The 14,176-nt window shown below is 37.7% G+C and overlaps 1 long non-coding RNA gene across 1 annotated transcript; it reads left to right on the top strand.

Moving 5' to 3' along the window:
- Positions 1-637: 637 nt before the first annotated feature.
- On the top strand, positions 638-6,637 carry LOC134139916 (uncharacterized). Its single transcript, XR_009958286.1, has 3 exons — positions 638-697; positions 3,934-4,121; positions 6,571-6,637. It is a non-coding gene; the product is annotated as an uncharacterized LOC134139916 (long non-coding RNA).
- Positions 6,638-14,176: the final 7,539 nt, after the last annotated feature.

Genomic DNA, 14,176 nt, shown 5'->3' with positions numbered 1-14,176 from the left:
GTAACAGTTCTCTTGCAATATACCTGCTGCAACAGGTTTGTGTTTTATTTTCTATATTCACCAGTCCTACCCATCCATACTTCCAGTATTTAAAAGCATGCTTCTAAATTTAAGTTTAAAAGAGAGCTAAGACATTGTTAATAATTTCATGAAATCATCACCCTTTCCATCTAGCGTTAGGAATTCAACATGCTTCTGAGAAAGTGACCTCAATATAAATTGGATCAGGAAGAACCAGAAATAGAAATTTTCTAGAAAAAAAAAAAAAAAAAAAAAAAGGAGAAAGCAAGGAACTTCTTTCTTGCTCAGTCTATTGCCAAAAAAGCTAAAAACAGGCTAATGAAGTTCATTATATTCAAAAAGCCCAACAAACATACTATTAGCGTGAATATTCTGAAGATGAATTAGTTGTCTATAGTTGAATATATAAATATTGTCCTTTTCGCCATTCCTCATCTACAGCATGTCAAATCTTGCCTATGTCCCTGTAAACATCCCAGGCTGCTATTTTCAGGAAATCTGTTTTTAGAGCATCTTTGCTTTCCCTGGACAGTTGCTCCCAGTTCTTCCCTCCCCCTATTCTTCTGTTAATTAGAAAGCTCTGCACATGCATTCACATACAGACAAAATTTCCCCCCAGTCTTGGAAATTTCTTTCAGCCTGTTAGCACGATAAACTCTCCTAGAAGGATGGACAGGTAAGATGAGATATTATTTTATTACTAGACATACCTGGATACTATTGATCAAAAGTCCAGTATAGACCCCTGGAGAGTACTATTTTACTTCCTTTTCCATCTTCCCTTAAAATTTTTAGGGTTCTGCACTAGAGCCCTGACAAACAGAGCATGAGTTTAATGCATATCACTGGCAAGGTTGGCGGATAATACTGGTTAAGATGCCCACTGCAGAACTGTTGGTGGGGAATTTAGCCTTTTCATGTTCCACTAAGAAACTGAAAGTATTTCTTGTCTCTAGAAAACAACCAGGTAGAAAAAAGAAAGATTTTGTTATGAACTACTGAGAAATTATATCTAAAGTGTTGGGATGTTTTAGATAGTTAGGTCTGGTTTAAGATAGTATTAAATATATAATTAATTCCTGTAGGAGGCAACAGGTTTAAATCATATTAGAGCCCCTTCTTGAAAGTAAAATTATGCTTTTTAAGTGATTTCCCAAGTAAAATTCTTTTCATGAATGAGGGCCATAGAGTGCAAGTCAGCAAATGCCATACTTTTCCTTACTGGTGCACTGCTGTGGAGGAATAATTAACTGAAATAGAAAGGTGTTTCTCAAACTGCATGGAGAATTCAGTTATTTTTGCCTGCTTGTCTTGGAAAAGCTGTAGTTAGGAATCACAGTGATGTCCTACATTGTGTGCTGGGATCTTTTCCCAGTTTTAGGAGACAGTTTATTATCATAAGGACAGGTAAATAATGCACAGTGTGTATTTTCCAATGTGATTACAGCTTGGAATGAATGCTCCACTGAAAAATAATTCAGTCGTTGTAGAGCATTATTTTATATATATATATATATCCTGTATCCTGGGGAGAATTTCCATGGTGCATGGACATTTTCCAGGGTGGGGAAAAAGTGTAAGTATTTGGTCTATTAAGTGGTAAATATATTTTACAGTAAACACTTTGTATGTAGTGTTTTTAAGACAGAAATCAACTCTCTCTTGTTCCTGGCTGTTGAATTACCCTTTACTATCTTATATGTGTTTTAATAATACTTTGTGAGGAAAAGTCTTGTTTGAAATTACCATTTAATGAATTAATAAAGCTTGTGTCAACATTGTTAAATCCTTCCTTTCATTTAAAAAACTTTTATATCTAATATGATTTTCCAGAGGAAACGGTTAATACAAATATACAACTTTCATGTTCTACATGATCATTTTTCATCGTAGTCTTTGATGGCTATCAGGATTTTCTTTTGGTGATTACTAAAGCCAAAGCTTTAAATAAATCTTTTAAAATAAACAAGTATCTATTGTTATATTCAAGTGCTTGTGTGGTCAAACCCTTCTCCTGAATAAACTGTGCTTAAATTTCTGTCACTTATTTATGTGAAACTTTATTCTGTTTGAGTATTTGAATCTGATGTTTCCTCCTGGTCTGTCAGGTTTCAACAGTTATCAAACTTACAATACCAAGTACTTACAATTGTAACTTAGAAATAGATCTGATGTGTGCAGAGATGTGTGCATAAATGTACATCAGATCGGGTTTCTCTTCCGCATTTCTCATGTTGGATACCAAGGCAGAACAACAAAATAAGCATTGGCCCTTTGAGGGAGAGGCTTAGAAGAAAAACTACAGCTGAATCTTAGCCTTATTTTTCAACATAGGTTTTTTTCATACGCAGGATGGATCTCTTTTTTTGAAACAAAGGATATTTACTATGACTACACCATACCAACAAAGTACTTCTTTTATGACCATACATGGATTTAAGAAAGTTACCCTTTAATTTGGTAGAGGAAAACAACATACTGTAAATGAAAGAAACTCAGAGCAGAAGCACAGAATTTAGTCAGTTTAACTGTGTCTGAATAAGAGCTTTTAAAAGGCACCTGCTGACTAAGGACTATTGCTCTTCCCGAGCAACACAGGTCTGCCATCAAAAATTACAGTATAAATGTGGCATAGTATTTGTTCATATCCAAGTGTTTTGCTACTGTCAAAAAATTACCTATTTTGTAATTTCTGAGCAGACTTACTGGTTGGGAGGTAAGGGCCTGCCAGCAGTTTTACAGATATCCTTATTAGCCACTGTGTAACAATGCTGATTCTGAGCACTAAGGCTGGCAAACAGCCTCAGTTCAAGAAATCATTTAATTTCTTGTGTTCTAATGTTTTACAATGATTTGCTTCAAACATAAAGAGCTGAATTCTAGGTATTTCTAATACTTCTTGCACTTCTGCAACTTTTAGGATTTTGCATTTTTTTTTAAGAAAAGGCCTATGGATGTAAATTAATGTTGACTTGCCAATTAGCACAGGCCCTGCAAATGTTTTTGGAAGTTACCTGGTTGGCAGGAGAGGGTTTACAGGGTAGTTAGTAGCAAAGTTAGCAGGGTTGTTTCACTTTGTGTCAGAACATCTGGATTTGACACCACTATCATATGGAAATGGTACATTTCCTTTAACTAGTTTTTGGCTCTGTTTTACAGAATTCTTATTACAGAATTTATGGAAGATAATAAACATAAAAGGACTTTTATTGTAGAGCTTAGTATAAGAACTTTTGTATGCCATATTTCATTGTGTAATTTTAGTCCCTGGCATGTTCTCAGAGGCCTTTCAAAACAAAAAAAAATATGAATTTTGATATTAAAACATTAAAATTAGAAAAAAAACCTGTCAAACAAAGCTGTAAATTCTCCACTGAATTATGCCACTTGTGATTAAAGAGGGATTCTAAGAGTTGTTATTTTGCAGTTGTCATCCAAACTGCTACCAGAGCATAGGCAGAACAGTATCTATCCTCGGTGGCCTAGAGATGTTGTCAGTAGGAGGGAATATATGTTGAAATTTAAGGGGTGTCAAATGAGTCCAAAACTATAGCTATGCTACAAGGAACAAAGGAACAAAGCAAACCCATTTTATTGATATTTGAAATGAGCAAATGCTAATACAAGTATATCAGCTGAGTCCGTTGTCTGAATTTTCAGAATTGAAGACACTTTTCTAGTCTCTCCTTTTTGGCCTTCTTTCCATCTGCAGTCCAACTAGTGAGTGTATTTATATAAAAAAAGAAATAGCTTTAACAGAAGTGACTAAAAGAGACCTGCTACCCCTTAGATGGTGCCGTGGTGTTTAGGGTATGCTGGAGGGAGGAGAGGTTGCTCAAACCTCCTTCAGGCCTAGTTCAGAGAAAGGAATGAAATGTTTTGTTTTGTTTTGTTTTTCCCTTACTATTCTAGATGAGCAACATTTGGAGAATCTGTATTTCACAAGCAAGCACATGTCTAACCAGCTATACGGTCCTGCAGCACTGCTAGTGGCCACGAGAAATTGGGAAGCTGAAAGCAGTCTGAGGCTGAAAAGGAGAAGGCGCTATAATCTACCAAGGAAAACAGCAGAACTTCACTTTTATTTGGAGCAAGGAGAGGTGGGCCACCTTCTGGATTTGGTTTATGGGCGTCTGTTTTTCATCTTCAAATGTCTTGTCCTTTTGCTTTTGAAAACAGGTTTAAAATGTCTCCTCTGGGGACTGGGGGAAGGTTCTGGAACATTTTTATTAGGATCTTAAGCAATTTTTTTTTTTGATTCTCTAGGGAAAAGCCTTTGTTTTGTTGTTTATTTTTTTGTTCCAGGCTGACCCAAGATGTTTCCATTTTTCAGTCCAAACACTGGAGCAAAAGTCCTCTCAAAATCTAGCTCTCTCCATGTCCCGCCCCCCCAGCACTCTTTGTATAATTTCACCCCAGAACGAACCCGTTAGCCAGTATGTCCCCTGACTAGACCATATTCCTAAAGGCAGCCTGATATTTTAAGGTGTCTTCACATCAAACAAAACAGCTAACAAAAGAAAGCCTTTTTTACCTTCTTAATTTGAAATGAAGATAGATGAAGGGAAAGTGAATGCCTGCTGAAGAGCAAAAACTGATAAGAAAGGCAAATAATCTTCCAAGTTTGCAAGGAGCAGAAACAGAGCATTATATTAAAATTATATATTTAAAAATTAAGTTCCTTTAAACTTCTTGCTCACTCCTACATTTTCTTCTTCAGTGAGGCTCAGAATCTTGTTAATGAAATATCTTCTGCTTGTTGTTTCTGACAGGAGAAAATAATACTATTAATGCCAAAGAATTAATAGGGAAGTATCTTGGCATTTTTGATATAAGAAAGGAAGCAAAGCATGGTCATAGGCATCTATTGTCCTGCTCAGAATTATCTCTATCACGTTGAAAGTTTTTATTCGGAAGTCTGTGTTGACTCTCATGATTAGGGCCAGAAATCCTACAGCTGACAGGAAAGTGACCTATAAATAATGATCTATGATGGACTTGTCATATAGTCATTAAATGAAATATTCTAGTACCTGTTTCCTTTGTCTTGTTTCTCAGTTTCCGTCTGCTTTAAAGTTATTCATTTTGACACATCCCTCTAGCTATCTGGTAGGAATGGGTTTTCTTTGTGTTTTAAATGTATTCCATTTTCACCAGAAAAGTACTGCTGAATGTATTATTGGAATGATTTTTTTGAATAAGAATTCCACTCACATACAATCAGCTATGGGTAGCATTTCATTTCCAAGTCAAAATAAAATAAATTTAAAAATAAAGATTTACCTATACATGTATTTTTTTAAAAAAGAAATAGAATGAGTTGCTTACAATATGGTGTGAATTCTGGAGTTGTGAGCAAATGGCAAAGTTAGAATCTAGCAAGGATATAAGTTTACAACACATCAGGTACCCTGTAGTAATTACAGAGTAGCTACTTTGCGTGCATCTGCTAGTCACTGTAAAGAGAAAATCAACCAGTTGGCTGGGGATAACAGCCCATCTTCATGTTCCTAGGCAGTAGCAAAACAGTCTTCCAGCAAGGAGTAAATCAGTTCATTTCGTTTACTGCTGGTGGGGAATGCGCATGTGGGAGGAGAGCATGAAGTAGTGGATGCTCACCATATTAATGGTGAACCAGATTTTTTGGTTTTCCTGCTCTAATCAACTGTACAAAGCAGTCAGTCCTGCATATAGCACAATACCTGAAAGAAAACAGAGAAATATAAGATAGCAATTTAAACATAAAGACCATAAATGTGCACAATGAAGGAATCAAAGGTTTCATACTTGTACTCCTAGCTTGTCTTCGAAAGGCCACAGTTGTGTGCGATGGAGTCAGCTACATTAAGTTCAACTCTTCACACTGCAGTATTTACTCTTTGTGCCCTATTTGCATACATATTTCAGCAGAAAGAATAGAGATCCTACACATGTTGTGAATAGTTTTTAATATAAAATTATTATGTAAAAATGTCACAGTCATTCTGTGACAGCACATAAATATTTACAATGCACGGAACATGTCCTTTCTGCTATCATACTGTTCAGCTGTCACTCAGAAACAGTTATAACTGAGTCTGACTGAGATCCACTGCATTCAGGATCTGATTTCTAACTCCTCATCCTTGTGTGAAACAAACTTCTTCACAATCTAATAACCAGCTTGCTATAGTGAAAGCATCGTTAAGATGTAGCTTCTCATCCAGGCAGCTAGAGCGGGGTGATTGAAAAGGACACATTGGATGTAATGTTAAGAGTATATTGCTTTGAACTTCTGTGCTTTGTTTTGTAAAAACCCTTTACCGTAATAATGGAATGAAAATGTTTTTGAAGGAAATAAAACCTTTAGGTTTGTTGCCTTTTGTCTAGTTGAGAAATGCAAATTTACTCAAGTTGACACTTTCTTCTAGGATAACAGTGTGCAAATCATTTAAAGATATTTCTGTATGAACAGGACCCAAAATTTTAACAAGAAACTTTTAATAAGAGAACCTGGCCTATTATGTACGTGTTAGTGTACAACATATCATCTTTTATTTCCCTTTCCAGGTGATGGCTGGCTATTTCTTCGTCTTCCCATCTACTATTGTAGCCTTTAAGAAAGGATTGGAAAAAATCCCTGTTTTGTATGCTTAGTCAAGACACATGAGATTCAGATCTAGTTTTCAGACTCCTTTAGATGCATTGGAAAACCAGATCTAGTGAGCTTTTAGGGGTTAGTAGCACGTCAGAAATATATAGATTTTCAATGAGGTGGGAAAAGGAGTTTGAACTTCTTGGTCTTATGCTTTCAGTGATTGCTACTCAGCAGAAAATATTTGTTTGCAAAACATGCTTTCTGCTCCAGATGTGGGTTTCAGAGTGGCATCAGTACAAAAGATTTGCAATGCTTTGCCTTTTTACCAAAACAATTTTAAAGGCTGATTTTATGATTAACCTTCAGTACTTGCCAAGACTTTTTAATTCTCCAATTCTAATATATTTGACTGAATGGTAACCTGTGGAGTAGTGTCAAATAAATGCATATTTCAAACAAGTGCTGGGGGAAATGTTATTTTCCACCCACTAAAAGGCTGAGCATATATTCACAAGTGATATTTGGCAGGAGCCTGATTCAATAAGTTATGAATAACTGCTGCCCACTGTTTTACTACATCCCCTACACAGGGCTATACTGTGGACCTGCAAAGTCTACAATTGCAAAGGAAACCCAAAATTCCAAAATTGCAGGAGTCCAACACTTCAGATCAGCAGGAGAACTGTGAAGCTGGCAACGAAAAAGGAAGAAGCAGAGCTATAATGAAGACTGAATTAGTGCTGATGTGATGATTTGAAATCCAACTGTAAAAATGAAACAATATCAGACCTGGTCCTACATGGTCTAATATTGCCACCCAATCTGAATTATTGCTGACAGCCTCATAACTTTGTTGCACCACCATGTCTGATTGCTGTCCTTGGGCCAGAGATTTTGATATTTCTGCAATTCAAATTGGGAAAGAGAGTAGATCGTATCTGAAAATAAACAATAAAATGGAATTTTTGTGGTAGATGCTTATTTACCAGGACTTCAGATGTGCAACTGAGAGATCCTGGAGGTCACTGAGTACGAATTCCATAAGAAAAGGAATTTTCAGTGCTATTAATACTTGGCAATTTCCATCTGTGCAACAGAACTGAACATTTTTCCTCTACCTTATGGGTTTAGAAACCATGATTTAGGGAAAATTTTTTCAAAAGAGTATGAAAAAGGAGTTTGAGTCCTAATTCCTGACTATAACAGAAGCCCAAGATCACAAAGGACTTGATCTGGAAAAACACATAAAACCACCAGAAGGTCTCCCACTGATTTGAATTTGATTTGGGACAGGCCTACAAGAAGTCAACTGCAGATCCTGGAGTCAGAGGGGGATAGTAGAACCCTTGTGGCATCTTCTAGCTAATGGCTGAAGCAAAACAGTTTGGCAGTAACTACTTCAGACAAGCTTATCTTAAACCAAAGCAGCTGTACTGCACATCATTTTCTTCCTTAGATACTCCAAACTAGTCAAACGTAGAAAGAAAGAGGGGATGATTTTCTAATCCTTTTCTAGTCCTTGTAATGTCCATTGAAATGAACACTGTGAGGACGTTGCTGGAGAGATGAGCACCTGCCATGGACTCGAGTGCCACGAGTTGCAGAGTGTAGGGTCCTCTCTTTTTGTGATGGGGTATTGTGACCGCAAGGGCTCTGCATGGCTGCTTTTGCACGGCTTAATCCTGAGAGTTATTGGCACTCTGTGTGAGCAGCAGTGGTCTGAGTGTGCAACCTCCTATCATGCTCTGGTATGTACTGTTCTACTTTCTGTACTTTCCCTTTAATGTTTCCTGCACTTTGTGGTGTTGCAGTTCTTTTCCAGGCCTAAGGGTACAGTACTTATGGTGGAGGACCCCATACAACAGTCCTCTGTTTAACAGTATTTTATGAGTGAGGGTGAGATGCTGCTCCCTTTATTATATGTTCTACTTCTCAATAATTCACAAAAGTCTTATTTTCAGGCCAGCAACATGCACTAGGGGGCTATTTTAACTCCTCACCTTGTACTGAAGTGGAAAAATATTTTAACTCCTCACCTTGTACTGAAGTGGAAAAATATACTGAAGCTGGAAAGTATACTGAAACAGTAGCCATACTTTCTGACTAGGACTCCTGTGTACACAGTGAAGTCCAAAAGACATTGGGGAAAAAGAGACACAGTTATGCAGAACTTGGCAGTGAATAAGGTAATAGTACAATATATGTCAATATGTTGACTGCACTAATGCAAAAATCCCATTAAAATGAGGAAGATTTGCATAACCATTAATACTCCTTGTGTTTCTTAACTTTACCACTCTAACCAGTGAAACTATCATTTTGGCTAGTGTCAGTTTGGTTTCCTGTCTGGTGTAAGGCCATTTCTAGTTCTCAGGTATTGTCAGGAATACTTTCCTTCAAAACCTGCTTTAATGAAACCACTCCTGTGAGCACAGGTTTAGGAATATTGGCACTGTACTGTTAATCTTTTAGGTTTTGGTAATACAATAAAACAATTACAGATTAGGTGGGGTTTCCGTTTTGCTTTAGTGATCTGGAGCACACCTACTTCCATCCTGACAGCAACTACTTGACATTCAAACCTTGGCAGAGGTAGATTATGTCACACAAAAAGCTGCAAATCCACCCAAAAACATTCTGGAAAAGCAGAGGACATGTATCCCCGCACACAGGCTGTCACTCTTTCAGCCATGCTGCTCTGTATGTTAAGAAAGACAAAATCTAGAGCTAGCCATGCCTTGGCCAGGTACTTCAAGATGCCAAGACCCAGCCCACCAGTACTAGGTACTTCTATATATTTATATTTGGGTCTGTGGGAGTACATGGTTCAATTCACATGCTAATGTATTTATTGTGGAAACATGTATTACAGTTCAAACTGTTGTGGCATGCGGTTACATTAAGCTTGAATAAACTAGACTGAAATCAGAGAGACATTTGAGGAACAACATACTGTTAAGATAGGGTAGCAGAGACAAGCCCAAACAGAAGGTGCAAGAAATACTCTTTAAAAATATTTTTTGGTCACTTCTTTTTATACTTCTCGTAGTGGCTTGGTTTGCTGCATCTCCCACCACGCCTCATAAGAATTATGTCGGTTCTTACTGGTAGCCTGCAAACTGCACATCTGCTGTCAGAATTTTGTATCAGGTTCCTTCTGTCTTCATCCTGGCTTGCTTGTTTATATACTAAAGGTATTGTGTTTGTTTTTTTGAATATATAAGCTTTTTGAAGCAGAAGTTTGTGTAAGATCACACAAACTGGGTGTGACCTAGCACTGGACTTCAGACCCTACTACAGTTTCTATATATTTAGGTGTGTGTGTGTTATGTAATAAGTGTGTAAGTAAGCCACAGGAGCCGAGCTGTAAGAAAGTACAAGTTAAATGAATTTAGGTTTCTTTCCCATATTTAAATGGGCTGACTTTGGGCCTGGATGGAGTTTAATGCATTTGTCCCGTTGAAATCTGTCTGTTCTTCATGCACAGAAGGTGGTTCAAATAAAAATGCTCCTCTAGTACATTTTACCTTTGGGCTATCTATTTCCAGAAAGATGTACAAACTTTGCAAAACAGATGGCTACATTGACAGCTTGCCAGTACTGAGAGACCACAGTTAGTTTTCACAAACATGAACAAAATCGCTATTTATTTCTACTTATAGTATCTCTAATGTCTGGATACAAGTCATTGCTATTTAAAAATGGAAGTGATAGGTTTATCATAAAAAATCTGCATTTACAATGCTAGGGCAAGTGGTCACGTCAGTCTCAGTTTAAGACCTCTCTAGGTAGCACCTTACATAACCTTTCTTTTTCCAAAAAAGAGATCTTGTCTGATAGAGTAGAAACCATGTAATCTAGTATGTTGGCAATCCCTTGCGTCAGTTCTCTGAAGCAAGGAAATGGGATTTCCTGACATGGTGTGCCAATGCAAAAAGCAATGTGTGCTACTAAGGGAGCCCCTGGCCCACCCAGTGCCAGCAGGCTCACCTAAGAGTTTTGCTAACACGCTTTTTTTGTGTGAGGTATACTGCTTCTTTAGCTTATTAACCTCTTTGGTGTTCTGAATATGCTTGACAAATGGGAAAAATCTGCTGCAGGTGTTGCTGTGCATACTAGTTATGACTAAGAGCAACAGTTTTTGGGGGTCATTGGGAAGCAAGGAATAGAAGATATAAGAACTTTTGCTCACTATAGATTTCAGCTGACATTCAAATGTGGAAAAGCTTTTTATTTTCTCTTCAACTCTTTGAATGGGCCATCTAACTTGGAATATTACTGCAAAGAAACACCACCTAAATCCCAGAGGCATGAACATCAAGAACATAGTGTATTGTAGCAGTCATCCTTACCAGGGTTTTGAGCATCGGCTGAAACTGAAGGAATTAAATATATATTGAATAAATGCAGCAGTACAGAACAAAAACTTTTGTCTCAGGGAGAGGCAGAGAACACTTTGTACTATACAATGTTTACTCCTTCTGCCTCCTCCTCTCAGTCAGACACCCGGACTTCAAGGCAAATGGCCAAGATGGTTTCAGCCCTTCAGTGGGGCTGATTCCACAAATCTGCCATCCTTTCACCAGCCCAAAGCTATACATTTGCAGAAGAGAGCTGATGATTGACATTTCTATGAGACCCAGAGTAAACTCAACATTTGGACATTATATTTACTGGTAGCATGAAGAAATGAAAATTCCTTACCAGCAGCTTCTGAGCTGCATGGAGTCTCACGTGCAGCCTGACCTAGGTCTGACCTTGTGCAGACACTAGAGGTTTCTGGTGAGCTTGCTAGGCAGTGAAGGAATCTGGGTAAAGTCTGCAGAGTAAAGCTTGAGGCTCCTGTGCAAAGTATGGTCAGAGCAGGGATCTTGATTGAGCTCTTGCTTTAATTTTGAAATAAATGTGAGAGCTGTCTTTTAAAGACTGATGGGATTTCCAGGGAATCCCATTGCTACCAGCTTGGACATGGATGCAGTCCTGGCCTGCTAAAGCGCTATTGGCTACAAGGATGCAATTGGTGATACTTACTTGTTTGTGCAATGTACCACACAGTTTTGAGGGCATTTTTTTTCTAAGCCTCAATATTATGATCAGTTCTCTACAAGACAAGATGAAGTTTTTGTAGGTGTCTGAATCTGCACCAGAGAAATGTTATTACTATGTTGATGAGAATTGACTGGTCTGGATATCATCTACCAGATTTTGCAATAACTATAATGCCTGCCACAAGTGCTGTGACCCCTTAACTCCCGTTGCCCTTTAAGCTCCAAAAGTTTTATTGTTAAGGGATTTCCAGCCCATCCCTATTCATTACCTTGGAAACATAAACAGAAGCATTACTGAAAATGGCTAATAATGAATTTAGTCTAAGCACCCTATTGGGAGAGAAAGGAGTATTATTATCCCCATTTTACAGTTGAAGAATAAGTTTCAGAGTTCAAGGCTGTCCACCAGATCTCCTTCTGCCAAGTGAGTATGCTTGTACAACTAGGATATTAACTTAAGTTCCTCTGCTGATCTCTAATACAACAGAATCAACAGTCAAGATAGTTCTCTCAAGTAATCACATCTGAAACCTCTGAGGCCTACTCTGTGTTAAAAACAACAATTTAAACCTTACTCGTAAGCTTGGCTCGTAAGCCAGCAGTCACTACAGGTTTCTGCAGCATCAGTTTAACAGTCTCTCTGCGTGATACATGACTTAGAAGGCAGAGCACAGCTGCTGAAGCATAAGCTTCTGTATCACATCCATGTGCAGCCCCTTTGCAAAGCCTGGTGCAGCAGTTAAGTGGGATACTTGCACTGAGACCTGCGTCCTTCTCTCTCCGTGGTGGAGATGAAAAAGTCATGGCTACCTCAATTTTCCATGTAGTCATGACTAGCTGGTGTGCCAGTGAAATGCCATATACTTATTCTCAGTGTTAAGAAATCAAGACATTGGTTTAAAAGTAGAGATTAATTTTCCTTCATGTTTGTATAAGTTGGGTTTATATTTTCAAATTTTTCTTCACCAGCAAGAGAACTTTTTTTTTTTTTTTTTTATTTTTTAATGAAGGAGAATATATTTGTATAATCTCTTGAAATGTAGTGCATAGACTTCAATAAAATATGATTGTGGAGAAGTTACAAGGTATAGAAAAGCCTCTCTTCCAGAACCTTAAGTTCTGAGGGAGCAGTTGTGGAAAATCAGATGTTGCCAAGGAGACAGAGATTAAGAAAATATCTCATGTGGGAAAATGGAGAAATAAAAAGGCTACTTTAACTGAAACTCTTTGGTAAAGTATAAGACAACTGAGGCAAGTTCAAAGAATACTTGACTCCATATGTTCAAGCAATGAGTGCTATGCAGAAGGATAATATTTAGGGTAGCATTATTTTGTAGAATTTTAGTCTATTTAATACTTTTCTGTTAACGCACACAGATTAAGTGTGAAACCATAATACTGTACTCTGGGTAAGGAGGCAAAGTGGAATATGAAAGAAACATTTTGAAAGGACTGAAAAGAGAAGTTCTGTCTAGAGTTGTTGCGTCTACAAAGAGAAATCTGGCTAGCAGAGAGATTCACAGCACGACGTTAAACTAAGCTTGTTCTGGGACCAGATTGTGTTCAGCGTGGCTGAAATGAGTTATGCATGAGTTATGCAATGTCAGACCCCGGGGGAAAAAAATGCAACAAATGCATTTTATAAATGAGGTAACGTACATCATGAACAAAAAGGATGATAATACCACTAACTTGGATGAATGCTTTGTAGGTGCAAATGGACACAGTTTCAGTGAAAGATGAGCTGACTATCAACCAAAAGCCAGCAGGATGGCCTTTCCTTTTAAATAGGGTACTTAAAGTGACATAAGCCAGCGCAGTGCCAGAAAAACCTCAAAAAATTACAGGTAAATTAGGAAAATTCAGGGCAAAGAGAGGAAAACTCTCACTAGAAGAGTTTGTGATCTATCACTTATGACTAGGTATTAGTTTAGTAAAAACACATTTATAAAGGGGCTAAGGAAAAGAGCATCCAGAGTTGGGTCAGAAGTCCATAAAGGCAGAAAGGGTGTACATGATGAGTGGCAGACAGCTAAGGTTAATGAAAAGCCTTTGGTATATGAACAAAATGGAAGAGTTTAAGCTTTCCATAAACTATTGGAGAAAAAAAGAATTATAAAAACAGTAGAAGAAGAAACACTTTGCTTCTGTGAAGGAAAGAATCACATATATAAAAGAGGGAAAGAAATGGAGGATACGGTGAAGGTCATGTATTTGTGTATACTTGATACACCAGTGGAGCTCTGGCAGGTACCTCTTGAAAAGCAGGATCCGTGTTTGTGCAGGCCGTTCTAGTTTCTGACCCTGTCGCTTGAAAACAGGGTGTTTCAGAGGGTTTCATGGGAAAAAATAATTTTTTTCCTGTACTGGGAAACGTGCTTTATCTCAGAGACAGGGAGAAACAAGGAAAGTGGTATAAAGACGGACTATTTTGGAAAGAGTTAGAGCTGCTGCATAAACAACAATAAATCCAGGATGAACTTATAAAAAAAATCAACACTGAAAGTTGTACAATTAAGTCTGGTAAAAG

The sequence above is a fragment of the Rhea pennata genome, chromosome 4 (genome assembly GCF_028389875.1).
Source record: "Rhea pennata isolate bPtePen1 chromosome 4, bPtePen1.pri, whole genome shotgun sequence".
Classification (NCBI taxonomy): domain Eukaryota; kingdom Metazoa; phylum Chordata; class Aves; order Rheiformes; family Rheidae; genus Rhea; species Rhea pennata.
This window is presented reverse-complemented; position numbering and strand designations above follow the sequence as displayed.